We start from the raw sequence: 16,182 nt of genomic DNA on the forward strand, positions 1-16,182 counted from the left end.
GAGGTCTGAAACTGTTCTTAACCTGAAGCACCACTTTAGCTAAAGGGGCCTCCCGCTGCCGCCGCACTGCCGGAGCACGATTTATGTTCTCATCCTGAAGCAAAGTTCTTAACCTGAAGCACTATTTCTGGGTTAGCGGAGTCTGTAACCTGAAGCGTATGTAACCTGAGGTACCACTGTATATAGAAATGAGCAAACCAGTGATATTTCAGGGAGCAGGCTAGCAGGCGGGGGCCATTACTTACATCATAGGAGCCTACAAAACACCGTTGCTGTATGTAGGTTTTATTTGTTTTTAACCTTATACAGTCTCACCTCATGTTATGTCCGCTTCATGTTATGTTCTTTCAGGTTACGTCCTGCGGCAACCCGGAAGTACCGTAAAGGGTTACTTCTGGGTTTCGCCGCTCACGCATGCGCAGAAATGCAAAATGAAGTCACACGCATGTGCAGAAGCGGCGAATCGCATCCTGTGCGTGCACAGACACGCCGCTGCAGGTTGCGCTCTTTTCATGTTGCGAGTGGGCCTCCAGAACGGATCCCGTTCGCGAGCAGAAGTACCACTGTATTTTGCAAATGTACATCCAGGTTTTTCCCCTTTAACTTTTTTTGCCCCCTCCCCAATGGTTGTGCATGTGGAATCTGGAGTAGGTGCTGCACTTTCTAAAATTCCCGATTTGATGATTAAAAGGTGCAGGAGCCCCGTTTTCTTTTGCATCTGGCCACATCTGTCCCCCTCAAAGCATCATGGGAACTGTAGTTTGTTAAGGGTGCTGGGAATGGTAGTTCCGCGAGGGAACAAACTACGGTTCCTGGGGTTCTGGCTGGGAAAATGATCTTGAAATGTATGGCATTTAGGCTGCCATAGTCTTCGGACAATTCTCTCACGATAACATTAGCAGTGTGAGCAATACTGGCAAGCCTACTGAGAAGTAGGTCCTATTGAGTTGAGTTCAGTGAACCCAACTCTTATTCTCAACCAAAAAAAATGAAGAATTATTATTTTCTTGCTTCTGCTTTCTCTCATTCCTTCAGACCTTCAATTTCTCCTCAGACAAGGGCATTAAAACGTCCCTTAGAAAATGGCGGGACACCCTTTCGTCACAAAGCATTTGGTCAATAAGTTTCATTTATAATATTTTCCTGATGCAATTCCACAAACAAACAAACAAAACACAAAACCAAACCTGAGAGGGGACGGGTCTTATGTTTATTTCACCACTAAAAAAGAGATGTGTGAGTGCCTCATTTTAATACACACACACACTTCCCTTCAACATCTCCCCCAACACACAAAAAAGACTCCCCCCTTCAAAAAGAAGTCATTTATTTGTATATACAAATAAAAAAAGAGAGAACGAGCCTTATTTATATATACACATACGCTTCCATTACATTTTCCCCACCAAAAGGGGTTAGGTGGGTTTTTATCTATGCACAGACATAGACTGTCCCCACTGCAAAGAAAAGGAGTCATCTTATTTATTTGTATGTATGTATACATACTTTCGCTCTCCCCCCTAAGGAAGGGGAAGGTTAGTCTTTATATTTAGACTCCCCCCCTCAAAAAACCATTTATTTCTTGTATACAAATAGGTGCTTGCTCCCCCAAAGGGGGCGCGAGAGCTTTACTCCCCTCAACATTTCCCCCTCCAAAAAGCGGGGGTCTTTTTTTTATACCCAGCCTTAGACTTCCCGCCTCAAAAAAAGAAGAGCAAGCCAAATAAAAGAGGGCGTGATCTTATTTATTTACACACTCGCCCCCACATAGATGGTTTCCTTTTTTTAGGGCTCCCATTTCCTACGACCTCCCACCCTACCCTTCCCAAAGAAAAACAGATGCGGGTGGATAAAATTCCTGAGAGGGAGGGGGAAAAAAATAAATAAATCCTCACATTATCACTTGTGAGGAAGGGAAAACAACCATGGGCGAGAACGCGCGCGCGCGCTCACACACAGGCAGGAGAAGCCCCCCCCCCCGCGCCCACTTGTTTCTCTCTGTGACGGGACGGCGCGCTCGCCCGCCCGCGCGGGAGCGCGCGTTGCCTGCCTCGCTCTCCCCGTCCCTCTCCGTGCCTCCCTCCCTCCGCCATGTTGGATGGCGCGTGTGGGCGGCGGGTGTCAAACCCAGTCCGAGAGGCGGCGGCGGCGGCGGCGGCGACCACGACGCTCCTCCTCCTGCTCCTGCTCCTCCTGCTGCTGCTGTTGCTGCTCCTGGCGGCGCTCCAGTCCGGAGGAGCCACTTGGGCCCTGCGAGAGAAGCAGCAGCAGCAGCAGCAGGTGGGGGGTTGTTGTTGTTTTTTTTAATGGAGGGGAGGTGGGCCGGACCTGGGCCTCAGGTGGCGGCGGTGGGAAGGGGCGGCCGACGCTCCCTCAGCCCCCGCCGCAGGCTGGAGGGAGGTGGGGAAAGAGCAAGCGTGGCTGCTGGGTGGGGGGCGTGTGCGTCCCCGAAGCGGGTGTATCGAGGCGGGGGGCTGAGGAGGAGGAAGAATTGGGGGGGGGGTGTTGTTGTTGGGTGAGGGGGTCGGCCAGGGCTCGGGGTCGCCTGAGGCGGGGTCTGCGAAGCGGGTATCTTGGGGGTGGGGGGCAAGCGCCTGTGAGACGTGAAATGCATCTTTGCTCCCCACCCCCAATTGGCTTCTGCTTCCTCTGCCTCTTCCCATGTGGCATTTTTAGCTGGTTTGGCAATACAGATGGGGTTAAGTTGGGCATTGTAAATATTACCTGGGGTGCCTTTCCCCCCTGTTTTTTAGTGTGTGTTTGGCTATGGCATTTTAAATCTTCCCAGTTTTGCTTCCTTTCTGCGTCTTTTAACCCGTTTTGCTTTGTTTCTGTGTGCTAAACTGAACTGACTAGTAAGTATTTGTTACATTTGATGTATTAACATAGGCTTCTTAAAATATTTATGCACTGACACTTAGGTTATGGATATATATATATATATGCATTAAGTATCTGTTACATCTATGTACCATATCGTATATATTCACAATGCCTTATCAATTGCACACATGCATACCCTACTCCGTAGGGGTGAGTTCAGTAAGCGATCCATTTTGAACCTCTGCTTGCCAAAGGGTCAACATTTCAATATGAAGATTTTGGTTTTTGTTTGTTTTTACAGTACTGCTGTTTTTAGTACTAACTTACCTGATACATGGGCTAGTTTTGTAAATATTTTTTTGTTTATACTGGCTATTGCGAGACTCCTCAGATGCAGAAGAGGTGGGGCATGCGATAAAAAATTGGGGTTTCCTGAAACGGGGTGCTTCATAAGAATGGGAGGGAAAGGTAGATTTATGGGTGTAGAGTAGAGGGACACGTTTGGGGATTAAAGTGACTGGATATCTTTGAAGGTGGTAGTTCAGGGATAGTGAACTGGGGTTCATGAAGGAAGGGAGGAAGATAATGGGGAGGTGGGTTGGATCCTGGGGGTTTGGCTCTTGTCGAGTGTGCTGTGTCTATGTGCATCCAGAAGGCACATGTTAAGCTTATTTGTGTTGGCTTATGTTGCTGTGAGATGGGTGGGACGAGAAGAGACACCGGAAGACGTTGAGGGGTGTGGGTTCTTGGGGCTATGCTTTGGGGAGTCTCTACAGAGGAAACCAGTTTATGGGAACACAGGCCTGTGAACATACATGGTTTGCAATGGGAGCATGAACAAGCAGGGTGTGTATGGGGGTGTTTTATGGGCTTGGGCAAGGTTTGGAAGGCTTTTGTTTTTCCGTGTGTTTGTGCACGAGTGTGTCAAGGTGGCGTGTAATGCTGCCTTGAAATTAACACCCTGCATTCCAAGTAGCCTTTGTTGTCTCCATTAGGCTGGCAGCAACAGTTTCTTCATATTGTGGCAGCAAAGTCTGTAGCCACTGATTCCCCCCCCTCCCTCTGAGCAGCAAATCTAAGCTTATCCTTGCAATACCGGAACAGCTAATGGCAGTGAAATATCTGTTTTCCATTTCTGTCCAGCCTAGATTTGATTAAAATTTCTCAGAAAGGGGGTTGATGAGCTGCACAATTCATATCTATCTAACTGAATACATTTTAAATCCCCTGACACTCTCAACTTGTGGATTTGCAGCTGACTTTTTCTTCATTTTTTAAAAAAAATCTGATTAGTTTGAGAGATGTTTGAAGGTAATGTTATTGGATCTGGAGAACATAATGTTAAAATATGCATTAAACTTGTAGCTGCATAGGGAGTTACCCCTTTGAACATGATACATAGCTTTGCTAACACAAAATGATCGTACTGCTCTACTATAACTGTACAAAAACATCTTTACTGTTCCGATCTGAAAAAAAGTTAGTGGCCATGATGAAAATCTAATCTCTCTGCTAATACTGGTAATATGTGCTCTTGATTGTATTCTGAATTATTTTGTTATTCCTAGTACAATAACTGAGAAACTTAAGTTGTGTTCTGTGTTGGTGTTTACTTGATGCCAATCAGAGAAATAAATCTTAATATGTGTGGTGAATTTTCGTCTTTTAAAAAGCGCCCCCCCTTCCTCCACTTCCAAATTAGGTAAGAGTGCCTAATGTGACTGCAGGTTACTCAGCACTATAGCCTATATATTTCACTAAGGTTTACTTCTGTGAAAGAATGGGCTTGTAGTTGACTGTAGTTCTAAGAATGCTTAGCTGGGAGTAAATTCCATTTAAAAATGAGACTGAATTCTGAGTAACTTATTTGTAGGACCAAACTACAGAGAAGCACATGTTCTTACAATAGCCTCACATATGTTTCCTCTTACATGCTGAATTGAACATTGTAATAATGGAAATACACCTGTGTAGCCTTAACTTACATATCCGACTGGTATTTCTTAGAGGTAATGGAAATTTCTATTGTACTACGTTGTGTGGTATGTGAAGGGTTTCACAGCCATTTTAGGGTAATTTTTTTGGCAGTACATGAAAACTACAAAATAATTGAAATAGTTATTTTTTCCCCATTTACCATCTCTAACAACATAATCTGACAAATGCCTGCACAGAAGTAAGACCCATTGAGTTAAACGGGGCTTACTCCTACTGTGTATGGGATTGAAGCCTAAAAGGAATTTCTAATTGGAATGGAAGTATTCTTTGGTAATGTTATTTACTGACATTCTCAGATTACCTTAATTCCTTCTGATCTTAGCAGATGTCTTGTGTGTAATTTCTATGCAGAGCAGCGCTGGCTGACGTATGTCGCGGATCAAACTAAACCAGCCAAACTAGACAGATGAATTTTCAAGTACTGACTTGTAGATATGAATATTTTGGGGTGTTTGCAGCTTTTAGGAATACTGTAATGTGTATTGTGCTTGATATAAATAAACCGGATAGCTTTCTGTAGCCACTTGACAAGCTTAGCAGAGTAGAGTTGATTCCTTGGATGCCTTTGTGCCTTGAAGTTGACGGCATTTTTTCTGCATGATCTCAGGGAATCCTTAAAAATAGTTGCTCTACGCCATTGCTAAATGGCATACACCACTTGTGGGGATGAAGCCTCAAACAACTTCTGTGGTGGCCATATTCATTTATTGTTTGTTTACATGGAAAAGAAATATTAGACTGCTTAATGTTAGAAAATTTCTAAGCAGTGAAACTTACAGCTTTGTAAAAGATCGCCACAAATGCAAACAGTTCTGAAGTTTGAGATCAGTTCTAGTCATTATATTGGACCAGAGAACTGGCAGCCTGTGGGCCAGATCCAGTCTATGTAATCTTTTGGACCACCTTGTCAATCCTTCCTTGACCCCCTCACCACCTCAGCAGTGGTCCATTTTCTACAGCCACTGCTTTGGGAGACACCTAAGGGAGCTACAGCCGTACCTCGGAAGTTGAACAGAATCCATTCGGGAAGTCCGTTCGACTTCCAAAACATTTGGAAACCAAGGCGCAGCCAACGGAATCCACGTCAGATGTTTGGGTTCCAAAGAAAGTTCGCAAACCAGAACACTCACTTCTGGGTTTGCAGCGTTTGGGAGCCAAAACATTTGACTCATAAGACTTCCGAGGTACGACTGTACTGCTCAAAGCTGGGGTTCCCACATAATGGTAGCATGAAATTTATTTTGCCTGGTGTATGTTGGCCTGCTTTCTGGCTGCTGTAGTGCAGCCTGGAGGTGAATCCATCCCTGTTTGCAACAGTGGATTTTAAAAATCTTATTTATGCATAAGTTATAGGATATATATACATATTTCTAACCAGTGAATTCAGAAATCAGCATGCACTAACTAACATAGACTATTCTGTCTCTGTAGGATTTGGGTTGAGGCAATTTTGCTGCTGTAACCAAATTATCTGTTATACTACCCATTCCTTCTCGTGAATTGTGATGCTTTCAAACTGTCTTCGAGGGAACTTTGAAGCTCAGCAAACATTCCTGTGTATGGTCAGTAATGACAATCTTACCTAAGGCAGCTCGACTGTCACCAAGTCTTCCCTTGCAAAGTGTTGTGTTATGTGCTGCAAGGTTCATGAAAGGTGATGTTGAAACCCATCAGGTCTTTTAAGTACTCTCAGGATATGCAACACAACTGGTTCCCTAGCAGATCAGTCCATTCGGAAAGGTATTCCCTGAAGGGCAAAAATGTGAAAAGCTGCTGTAGCCTGCCACACATGAGTTGTGGGGATTAAATGAGAATGGGGAGAACCATGTATACCACCTCGAGCTCTTTGGAGAAAAAAAGGTGGGATGTAAATGCAATAAAATAAATAAATAATACAAGTCAGTGTAGGGAGCAGTGGTTAGAGCGTTGGGTTTAGTAAATGGGATGCAATGTGGCCTTGGACAGGTCATTTCTAGTATAACCTTCCCAACTGTGCTGTGTATTTAGAGGAAGGGTGGGATGCAAATGTTAAATATAATAAAAAGGCAGAAATGACCAGTTCTCTTCCTCAGTTTCTACCTTTGCATCAGACCAAGATGGATTGGGTAGGGCTGTGCCTGTCCCATCAGTTTGTCTCCAGTAATACGTTATGCCTGGGTGTTCACAGGGCTTACACATGGTTAAAGCTGGAGCCAGTTAACATTCATTGGCTACAGTATAAGTGCATCTCCTTATTTACTGCAAGCTATCTCTGAAGAAACTGACGAATGAAAACTAATGTTGGCTTTTAGGAAGCAAGGAAGCTATGGCATTCAGGATGAGACAGAACACAGTTTTCCTTCCTTGACTATGGTTTGTGGCAGCTGTTCCTTCTGCATGCTAATCAGTCCCTGGTTGAAAATAATGGTGGTGGATGGAGTAGCTGTGGAAAGCAGCAGAATGGTGTGTTGCTTTTCTCCCTTCCAGTCCTAACTAGGCTTGTTGTTAAGTAAACCCCACTGAAATATATGGATCATGGAAAGAATGTGTGTTTAGGATATCAGTCCTCAGAGCAGCCTTCATGAGTTTCGATCCCTGATTGCCCCATAGTTTCTATAGCTTCTGTGGCTGCTCGCTGGAGTCTCCGATGATTTTTAGAGCAACCTTGGTTGGTAGTAGAGCACATTTCTAATACTGGACATAACCAGGAATAATAGGCATCAACTTCTAATGTTTTTTCTTTTTTTAAAACCAAACATGATGGCTCAGTCATGTTTAATTCCTTTAGAACAGAATTTCAAAAGCCTTGTTCTTTGAATTTCTGCTGTGTGTAGTGCCCAATTATTTTAGCTGATGGAAATACTGATAGTCTGAAGCTTCTTGAAGCAATTCCTGTTTCTTTTATAGGGAAAATTATACTTAACATTTTGGAATACCTTTATTTTGAAATGTTGTCCATGTTTATTTGGTGTGTTATTCCCTCAGCGGTGTTGAAGGCTACCGTATTCTTTGCTCTATAAGACGCACCCGACCATAAGGTGCACCTAGTTTTAGAGGAGAACAAGAAAAAAATATATTCTCTCTCTCTCTGCTCAGCGCCTTTCCAGCAAAGTGGGAGGAGAAATGGCAGGGGCTCTGTTTCTCCTCCCACTTCGCTGAAGGGGTGCTGCACAGAGAGGGAAATCTGTGCAGTGCCTCTCCAGCGAAAGCAATGCGAGGCCTCCGGAGTGCAGCGGGAGCGCTCCTGCTGCGCTCAGGAGGCTTCGGACGGCTATCCCTGAAGCCAGGAGAGCAAGAGGGATCGGTGCGCACACACATTTCCCCTTACTTTTTAGGAGGGGAAAAGTGCGTCTTATAGAGCGAAAAATACGGTGATTTTTCTTTTTAAATTAGGTTGAAGGTTAAAAAAAAAATGCTTTTTGTGAATTGTCAGGATTCATGAACTGAAATAATCAGCTCTCCAAAGCCATGATTAAATAATGTGAGCTGTTTTCGTGGGTAAACAAGAAATCCTAAGGTGGTTGGCTTTTGCAACTTTTTGCTCATTTAAGTATGCCTGATGCTTCTGATGCGAGTAGGCAGGGTGTTGAAATTGAACAAGTATCCTGCTGACTTAAATACTTCAATTAACACGACTCTTTCAGTATGCAGCTTATTTTTAAGAGCTTTGCAGAAACTATTTGTAAACCTGTGAAACAAAACAGGTCGTTCTTGCCGTCCTATACTTTGTTGTTGTCCCCTGCCTCTACTTATTGGGAGACTTTGAATAAACCAGCGAATCTTACACATTGCCAATTCTTGTGACCCTTAAGAGGACTTGTTTGCAGGTATTTCAGTTTCAAAATGTTCTGTTCGTAATAACAACTTGGAAGCATGAACACGACATCTGCTCTGAAATGTTTTCTGTTACAGAATGCAAACTGTGGCATTGTACGTCTGTCAGTGAACATATTGCTTGTGATTTTTGAGTGAGCTTTGAAGCAGCTTGATGAGAATCAGGATTTTTGTCAACGGAATAAAGTGCACCTAAGTTTGTGCCTTTGAGCTTTGGAGCAGCCCCTTTACAGTAACATCAAACAAGAGTCATTATGAGCGGGTATGTTTGGCCGGTATGTTTGCAGTTGACTAAGCGTCAAGCATACTTTCCTTGGTACTATAATTCCTCAATTCTTCAACAAAGGCATGAATTCTTCATCACCTACAGCCTGTGTACAATAGCTGTATCTGCTAACCTGCTGAATATTGGTAGCTGCAGTTTCCTGCATTGCAATGGGTAAAAGTTAAGTTCAAATTGTAAATTTACAAGCCATTACTTGGCAACACTGAGGTAGCATTGCATTTGGAGTAGACAATGAAAGATCTTCAGCTGTGTTTGGGACTCACCGTTATTTCCAGTCTTTTGCTGAGATGTAATGTTGGCGCTGTGGGTTAAAGCCTCAGTGCCTAGGACTTGCCGATCGAAAGGTCGGCGGTTCGAATCCCTGCGGCAGGGTGCGCTCCCGCTGCTCGGTCACGCTTTGTCACGCTGGCCACGTGACCCGGAAGTGTCTCCGGACAGCGCTGGCCCCTGGCCTCTTAAGTGAGATGGGCGCACAACCCCAGAGTCTGTCAAGACTGGCCCTTACGGGCAGGGGTGCCTTTACCTTTACCTTTAATGTTTCCTTGGAGGGACGAGGGTGGCGCTGTGGGTTAAACCTCAGAGCCTAGGGCTTGCTGATCAGAAGGTCGGCAGTTCGAATCCCTGCGACCGGGTGAGCTCCCGTTGCTCGGTCCCTGCTCCTGCCAACCTAGCAGTTCAAAAGCACGTCAAAGTGCAAGTAGATCAATAGGTACTGCTCCGGCGGGAAGGTAAACGGCATTTCCGTGCGCTGCTCTGGTTTGCCAGAAGCGGCTTAGTCATGCTGGCCACATGACCCGGAAGCTGTACGCCGGCTCCCCCGGCCAATAAAGCGAGATGAGCACTGCAACCCCAGAGTCGGTCACGACTGGACCTAATGGTCACCGTTCCCTTTACTTTTACTAATGTTTCCTTGCCTTCCTGCCGCCCATCATTTTTGCCATAAGGTCTTGATGTCCATCTGTGGCATTGCCTCTTTCTTGGAGTGTCTGGTCTTAATTGAATTAATAGTGTTAAGTTGGAAGTGTTGAAGGTGACTCTCAACACAGGCATTCTGTTTTAGGCACTTAAACAGATGGCAAAGAGCCTCTTTGTTAAGTGCAGTTGTCAGGGAGGTTAGAGCAGTTAAAAATGATGAATTGCAAAAATCTTTCCCTTTGCGAAGGCTGCTCCTTCTAAGCAAGATTGAAAGTACGCTAAAGATCTTTCGTGGGCAAGAGACTTAAAGTAGCTCTTCTCAACGTCAAGCCCAAAGGCCTTGTTCATGAAAATGCCTAACCCATCCTTCTCCAACCTGGTGCTCCCCAGATGTGTTGGACTACTGCTTCCTCCAGGCAGCATGGCTGAGGGACAGGGATGCTGGGAGTTGCAGTCCAGCAACATCTGGAGGGCACCAGATTCAGGAACAGTGGCCTAAGTCTTCCCTGTTGCAGAAAATTTATCATGACTCTATGATAAGGAGTATGATTGCCGCCTTTTGCAAGTTATGGTGCTCTTTGAATGCTGTCATACTCCCTCCAGTTAGTGCAGATAGCACTGGCCCTACCTTGCCTAACCCCAATGCTGCCTCATGCTTGTAAAATCTTAGGTTAACTTGTATCCAGAGCGGGAAGGATATTTGCAAAGCTGTTTGTGATAAAGGAGCATGTCTGAGAAGAAGGGAACGTACGCTTTCTCCTGGAGCCAATTTACAGAAAGTAGCATTCGGCAAAGGAACAGACAGCAGAGGCTTTGTGGAAACATTGTTCCCCTCCAGTATAAGAGCAAGTGAACACCCACTTGTGTAAAATGTCAGTGAACAGTAAATAAATGGAGCAGAGTATAAATAGGGAGAATGGGTTCAGAAAGCAATGACAAAGCCATTCTGGCACCAATAAAATGCCGGTATATTGTGATGAAATTTAGTGATTTTTTTTTTGTCATAAATGGCTAGCTTGTGGAATGGGGGGAAAACGATGGGTCCAACTGCTATGACATACTCAGGCTTGCACCTGACTGCCTTTCCAGGACTCTGCTGCTGCCCACTCTGCAGGCCAGTAAACGAGGAAGTAAAATTTATCTGAGGCACTTGATTTTCTCCGTCTCTGTGCTGTGCTATTCCTCCTAATTTGACTTTGTCTTGTTGTGGCAAAGACAATTGCTGCTGGAAGGTGGTTGTACTAAGTGGCTTTCATCCCAAAATATAGCCTGGAAATCATGAAATCCTAATAGGGCTCCAAATGTTATATATTGCTGCTGCTGTTGAATTTCTGATTTTTTCCCCCAGTAGAGATTTGAAGAACATGGCTACGCTTTACTGGGTAGACAATAGTTTTGTACCCAATGAGTGTCCATCTAGTTTATTTTAAAAATTAATATTTTTTAATCCACGTAATTCATATTTTTAAATCTTTAAAGTGGGGCTTGAAATGACTTACAAGATGTGCAGCTGAGTGCTGAAGAGAGCTGAAGCTTGAAGCAAGTAAGACTAGAGTTATCTTAGTTGCATTCAAAAACATCTGCTGAATACATTCAGAATGTAAGCTTTCTTTCTTTCTTTCTTTCTTTCTTTCTTTCTTTCTTTCTTTCTTTCTTTCTTTTCTTTTCTTTTTTTAAAAAAACAGTTTCTAGATATTTAAGAATAGTATCTGATTTTGTAATCTGCTTCTGCAGGTTTTTTTTTTTTAAATACCTAACAGAAATGGAACTGAGTGTAATTCAAACTAAAAGCTTTTGACAACTCTCATGAAGTACCAAAACATACAAACTTGTTTGGGTGCTGAAACTGTTAACCCTGTTAGGAAGTGTTATGCAGTGGTCTGTCCATGCTAGCACTCATTTCCATAAATAAATGTTTGTTAACTATGTGCATATTGAAATAGACCTGATATGTAGATAACCCTGGAAAGCAGGGCAAAGGTTTGGGTTTTCTCCAGATGTTGAACAATTAGGAAATAAATTGGGGGTGGGGCATGGCTTGTTTTACACTTAGTTCTGTCCCTTGCCGAAGACTGCAGTTTTCATTCTTTAACGATTTGTAGAAGTTTAACACCCTTGGGACCTGCTGGGTTATCCGTTTTTTGTTTAGAATGGTGAGTTGATCTTCTGGTGCTGGTAATTCAGAGAGTAATCACACGTTATTGGAGTAGCTCTCCCTGGAGTTTAGACACACATGAATGCAAAAGTGCTGTAGGTTTCTGGTGACAGCAGTATAGTGTCCTACAGGCTGGCTGGTGTGTGTGAATATTGTACAACTGCAGATTGTATACCCCACTTTGGTTGTTCCTTCTGCCAGAGAATAATGTTTATAAATACTACTTGTTCTTTGGAATTCCCACTGCTTTGAAATTTGTCAAGAGGCAACACATACATACAAAAACATCTAAACATTATTTTTAAATATCTTTGAGGTATTCTGATCCCCAGCCAAGAAAGAAAGAAGAAAAATATGTCAAGTTTTTATTTGTTAAGAACTCAAATAACTCTCTGACTGGTCAAGCTATGTCTGACTGGTCAAGTTCTGTTTTGAAATGAACACAGTGTAGTCTTTGTGAATATCACATCCTTGGGTGATGATATGCTTTGACTATGTTGGTTCTAGAGCTTATGTGCACCGCCAGTCTAAAATTGAACTGGTGTTCTGCTCTATTTCCTGATGCAAAGGGTACAAGTCTTTCACCATAGAGCTACTAGGAGCTGGAGTGTGGCCTCTTTGCATCTGCAAAGAAACCTGGAGAATGTCAACCTTCAATTAAATGTCAGATGATCAGGGCAGGTGTGTTCCTAGTCTTCTCTCCCTCTATGCTTTCAACAGCAAGTTGATTATAAAGGTGATGTAACAGAATTTCTCCACTATTTTACTAACTCTACAGTTTCATCCTTTCTTTGCTCAGAATGACTAATAATATGTGGTTTTTGTTTGCGGTGTTTTTCTTTTTTTATCCAGACGACTTCACTGACACAGCATCTTGCTACGTCAGGTTTCCTGTTATCCTTCCTGTCCCTGCCCTGTTAATACTTCTGACAGCTGAATGAGGAATCTTTTGGGGGTGCTTTACTTAAATTAAGGACAAAACCCTCAAATCTTGTAATACTCATGTTCATAATCTGCAGTTCATAGGTCCCAGAGCAGGGTCCTGTGAACCTTGTTGAAGCTTGATGGATCTATATGTGTTTGGCGCCTCAATGGGGAACCACCTGGGAATTCTGTGTGCACCACATTAAATTCCATGCAAAAGTGGTGTGAGATAACATGACAAATAATATAACAACACTTCTTAAGTGTTCAGAGCATATTGTATACACTTACTTGAGTGTTATTACCATGTAAAGTAGGCCAGTTGTATTTCCTCCTATAGATTTCATTGTGGCAAAAGTACACTTATTTTACAACAGCGACCCAGATAAGATTATGGGGGTAAATTTTCAGCACTCTGATAAGAGATCTTTGGTATAGTTCCTCCGTCTAGTGCCCACCAGATGTGGCCAGATTAAAACCCCACCATTCCTGCCCATTGACAATGTTGGCAGTGGCTGATAGGATTTGGAATCCAACATTTGGAGGGCATCAGGTTGGGGAAGGTTGCCATAGTCCAGTGTTTCCCAACCTTGGGCCTCCAGCTGTTTTGAACTACAATTCCCATCATCCCTGACCACTGGTCTTGCTAGCTAGGGATTATGGGAGTTGTAGTCCAAAAACAGCTGGAGGCCCAAGGTTGGGAAACACTGGCATAGTCTATACTTTGCCCACAAACTCTTATTCAAGAGTTAAATTCCAACATTTGGGATCTTTCTTTTTTTAACCTGCTACTGGGAAATGTCTTTTAACTCTCTCTCCCCTAATACTTTAGACTATGAATACACTTTTATCTTGGAGAAACGAGCCCCTTAGACAATTAACCTTCTTTGCCTCATGCCACCTGCCTACTTTTCTCAGTAACCAGGCATACTGTTTGAATGGTGAAAGAGGAAATGGAAAACTTCCATAAGTTTAGTGTTTGAAGGCTGCCGTCATCCTTTCACAGACTGGGAGTTTGAAGAAGACCAGTGTGTAGACTTCAGAAGAGTAGTTCTGGTTCCTGCCCCCTTCCTGAACGAAAGCTTGCTTCCCAAACCCTAGTTTGACCCCATCTCTGAATAACTTGGTGTTTAAATAGCCTGTGTGAGAGTGAGACAGTGTGTGTGGGGCTGTTCCAGCACTCCATGCTGTTCTATTCACATGAATTGCTGCTTTTTCTCTTTTCACAATGGTGCAGGAGACCTAATATGTGTTCTGCATGTGGGCTTTTATGCATTGTGCCCAGCTTCATAGCTTCTTTTAATGCACACTTCTCTGCAGCACCATACAGAACAGTTCTGTTTTTCCCCCATTTAGTTTTGGAAACAAGTCTTTGAAATACATTTAAAGCATGTGTTCTTAGGCAGCGCATTTGGTACCCAAAGCAATTTGTTCATTGACTTACATACTTATCATTAAGGATCTAATTAAATGTTGCAGATGGATGGATGTAATAAAAAGAGAAACAGCCCAGTTCTTTGCTACAAGTCTTCATGAGAAAGGGGCAATTTTGAGCAGAGGCGTGGTGGATGGAGGAAGAGCTCAGCCCTTTTTCTCCTGCTGTTTCCCTGGTAGAAATCACCCCCTGGTAGAAATCACCCACAAAGAAGCAGGCTTTTATTATATGCTTTGGTGTAGCAAGGTTGTAAGCCCAACTCTCACCATGTTTGTTCAGAATTAAGGGCCAAGTCCTCAGCTCCCACCCATTTCAAGAGGACTTGGAAGTAGCAAAAACCTAGGAAGTCTCTGCCTTTGGCAAGTGAACTTATTAAGCAGATCTGTTTCTCTCTCTCACCGCCCCCACCCCCTGACAGTTTGCAGGAATCACATTCTTGATGAGGCAAAAGGGATCAACTTGATTCACAGAAGAGCTCTGGGCATCAGATCATTTGCATCACTTCATGTGATGCTAGATGCCTGTGACAGTGTTTATAAGCATATTTTGTGCTGCAGGTCGCTAAATCAGGTTACAGAGTTCATAGGTTAGTAGGCTATGCAGCTGACCATAACACATTCACATCACTATCCCACAAGCACTCAGAGATGGGAAAAACACCTGCAGTTACTTGATTAAAAGCTTGAATGCTATCTTGGTTGGTATGTGTGTGTAAAAGCTTCTGAAACCTTGGAAGGTCATTTCAACTCTGCATCCCCTTTTGTATACCTCTTTGTGGACCAAATTGGGCTGGTTTAGTCATAAGGCAAGTGGGAGTCCCCCCCACCCCTTGAACTGGTATATGGGATGGTAATGAAACTTACCTTACTTCCATGGGAGCCACTGTTTTTAAGATCTTTCCTGAACTGGTATTATCATCTATGAGATTTAGATTGATATAGAGACTAAGTTGTGTAGTGTAAATACATTCTAGAATGTATTCTAGAACTGTGGCTGTATATATACTCTCTGTGTTAAAATACAATACAATACAATACAATACAATACAATACAATACAATACAATACAATGCAATATAAATTTTCCTGAGCAGGCTCACTTCTGGAACTGGGCTTGTGGTGGTGGAGAATGATGCTCTAATGCCAATTTTAAAATGTAAACAACTTCTCCTTAGAGGTAGATTGCCTAGTACATTTGAATAGGAAGCTGTTTGAGGCAGGAACTTTAATTAATAGTTGTGAGCATATGCCTTAATTGTGTTATAAAGGTCTTTTGGGGGTGCCTGAATTGTCTAGAGCAGGAGTTGCTAACCTGGGGCTCAGCAGATGTTGATGGACTCCCATCATTTTGGCCAGCTTCATCTGACATTTTAAATTTTTTGTACCCCAGACATTTTAGGGAATGGTGGAATATCTGAAAACCACAGTAGTAAAGGGATCATAGTGTAGTTCAGTGCAGTTTTGGCGGTAGGATTTGACTGCAAATTTCTCTAGCTTCCTTAGTTTTCAGCAGCCCCTCCTGTCATGCAAGTCACAACCCAGGATGTGGATGGCGATGCAACTAAGCTGTTGTGCCACTGATGAAGCCACGGGAAGGCAAAATTGTTGAGGCCTGTCTGACAAAACCAGTGACAACATAGCAGGCATCAGTTGAACTTAACTGCGGATGGCATTCCAGTTGCACGAATAAGTCACAAGACAGAGAGACCGAGAGAGTGCTCTTTGACAATAAACTGACAGGCTACTGCAACTGTTCTAGCAGCTCTCTGCCTTTGAAAAGGCAGCTCGTGTGGGTGTTCCTGTTCTGGTATTTTCAACCAGCAGCTGCTGCATG

At 43.4% G+C, this 16,182-nt stretch overlaps 1 protein-coding gene across 3 annotated transcripts in view; it reads left to right on the forward strand.

Moving 5' to 3' along the window:
* Positions 1 to 2,085: 2,085 nt before the first annotated feature.
* EPN2 (epsin 2) overlaps positions 2,086 to 16,182 on the forward strand; it is a 39,468-nt gene continuing 25,371 nt past the window's right edge. The window contains exon 1 of one of the 3 annotated variants that reach the window (XM_081888210.1): positions 2,086 to 2,290. The gene's annotated coding sequence lies outside the window, so the exon portion shown is untranslated. Of the gene's footprint in view, positions 2,291 to 2,710; positions 2,856 to 16,182 lie in introns of those variants that run through there. The other 2 variants (XM_081888208.1, XM_081888209.1) reach the window with 2 other exon arrangements.

The sequence above is a fragment of the Podarcis melisellensis genome (genome assembly GCF_964234715.1).
Source record: "Podarcis melisellensis genome assembly, chromosome: 14".
Lineage (NCBI taxonomy): Eukaryota > Metazoa > Chordata > Lepidosauria > Squamata > Lacertidae > Podarcis > Podarcis melisellensis.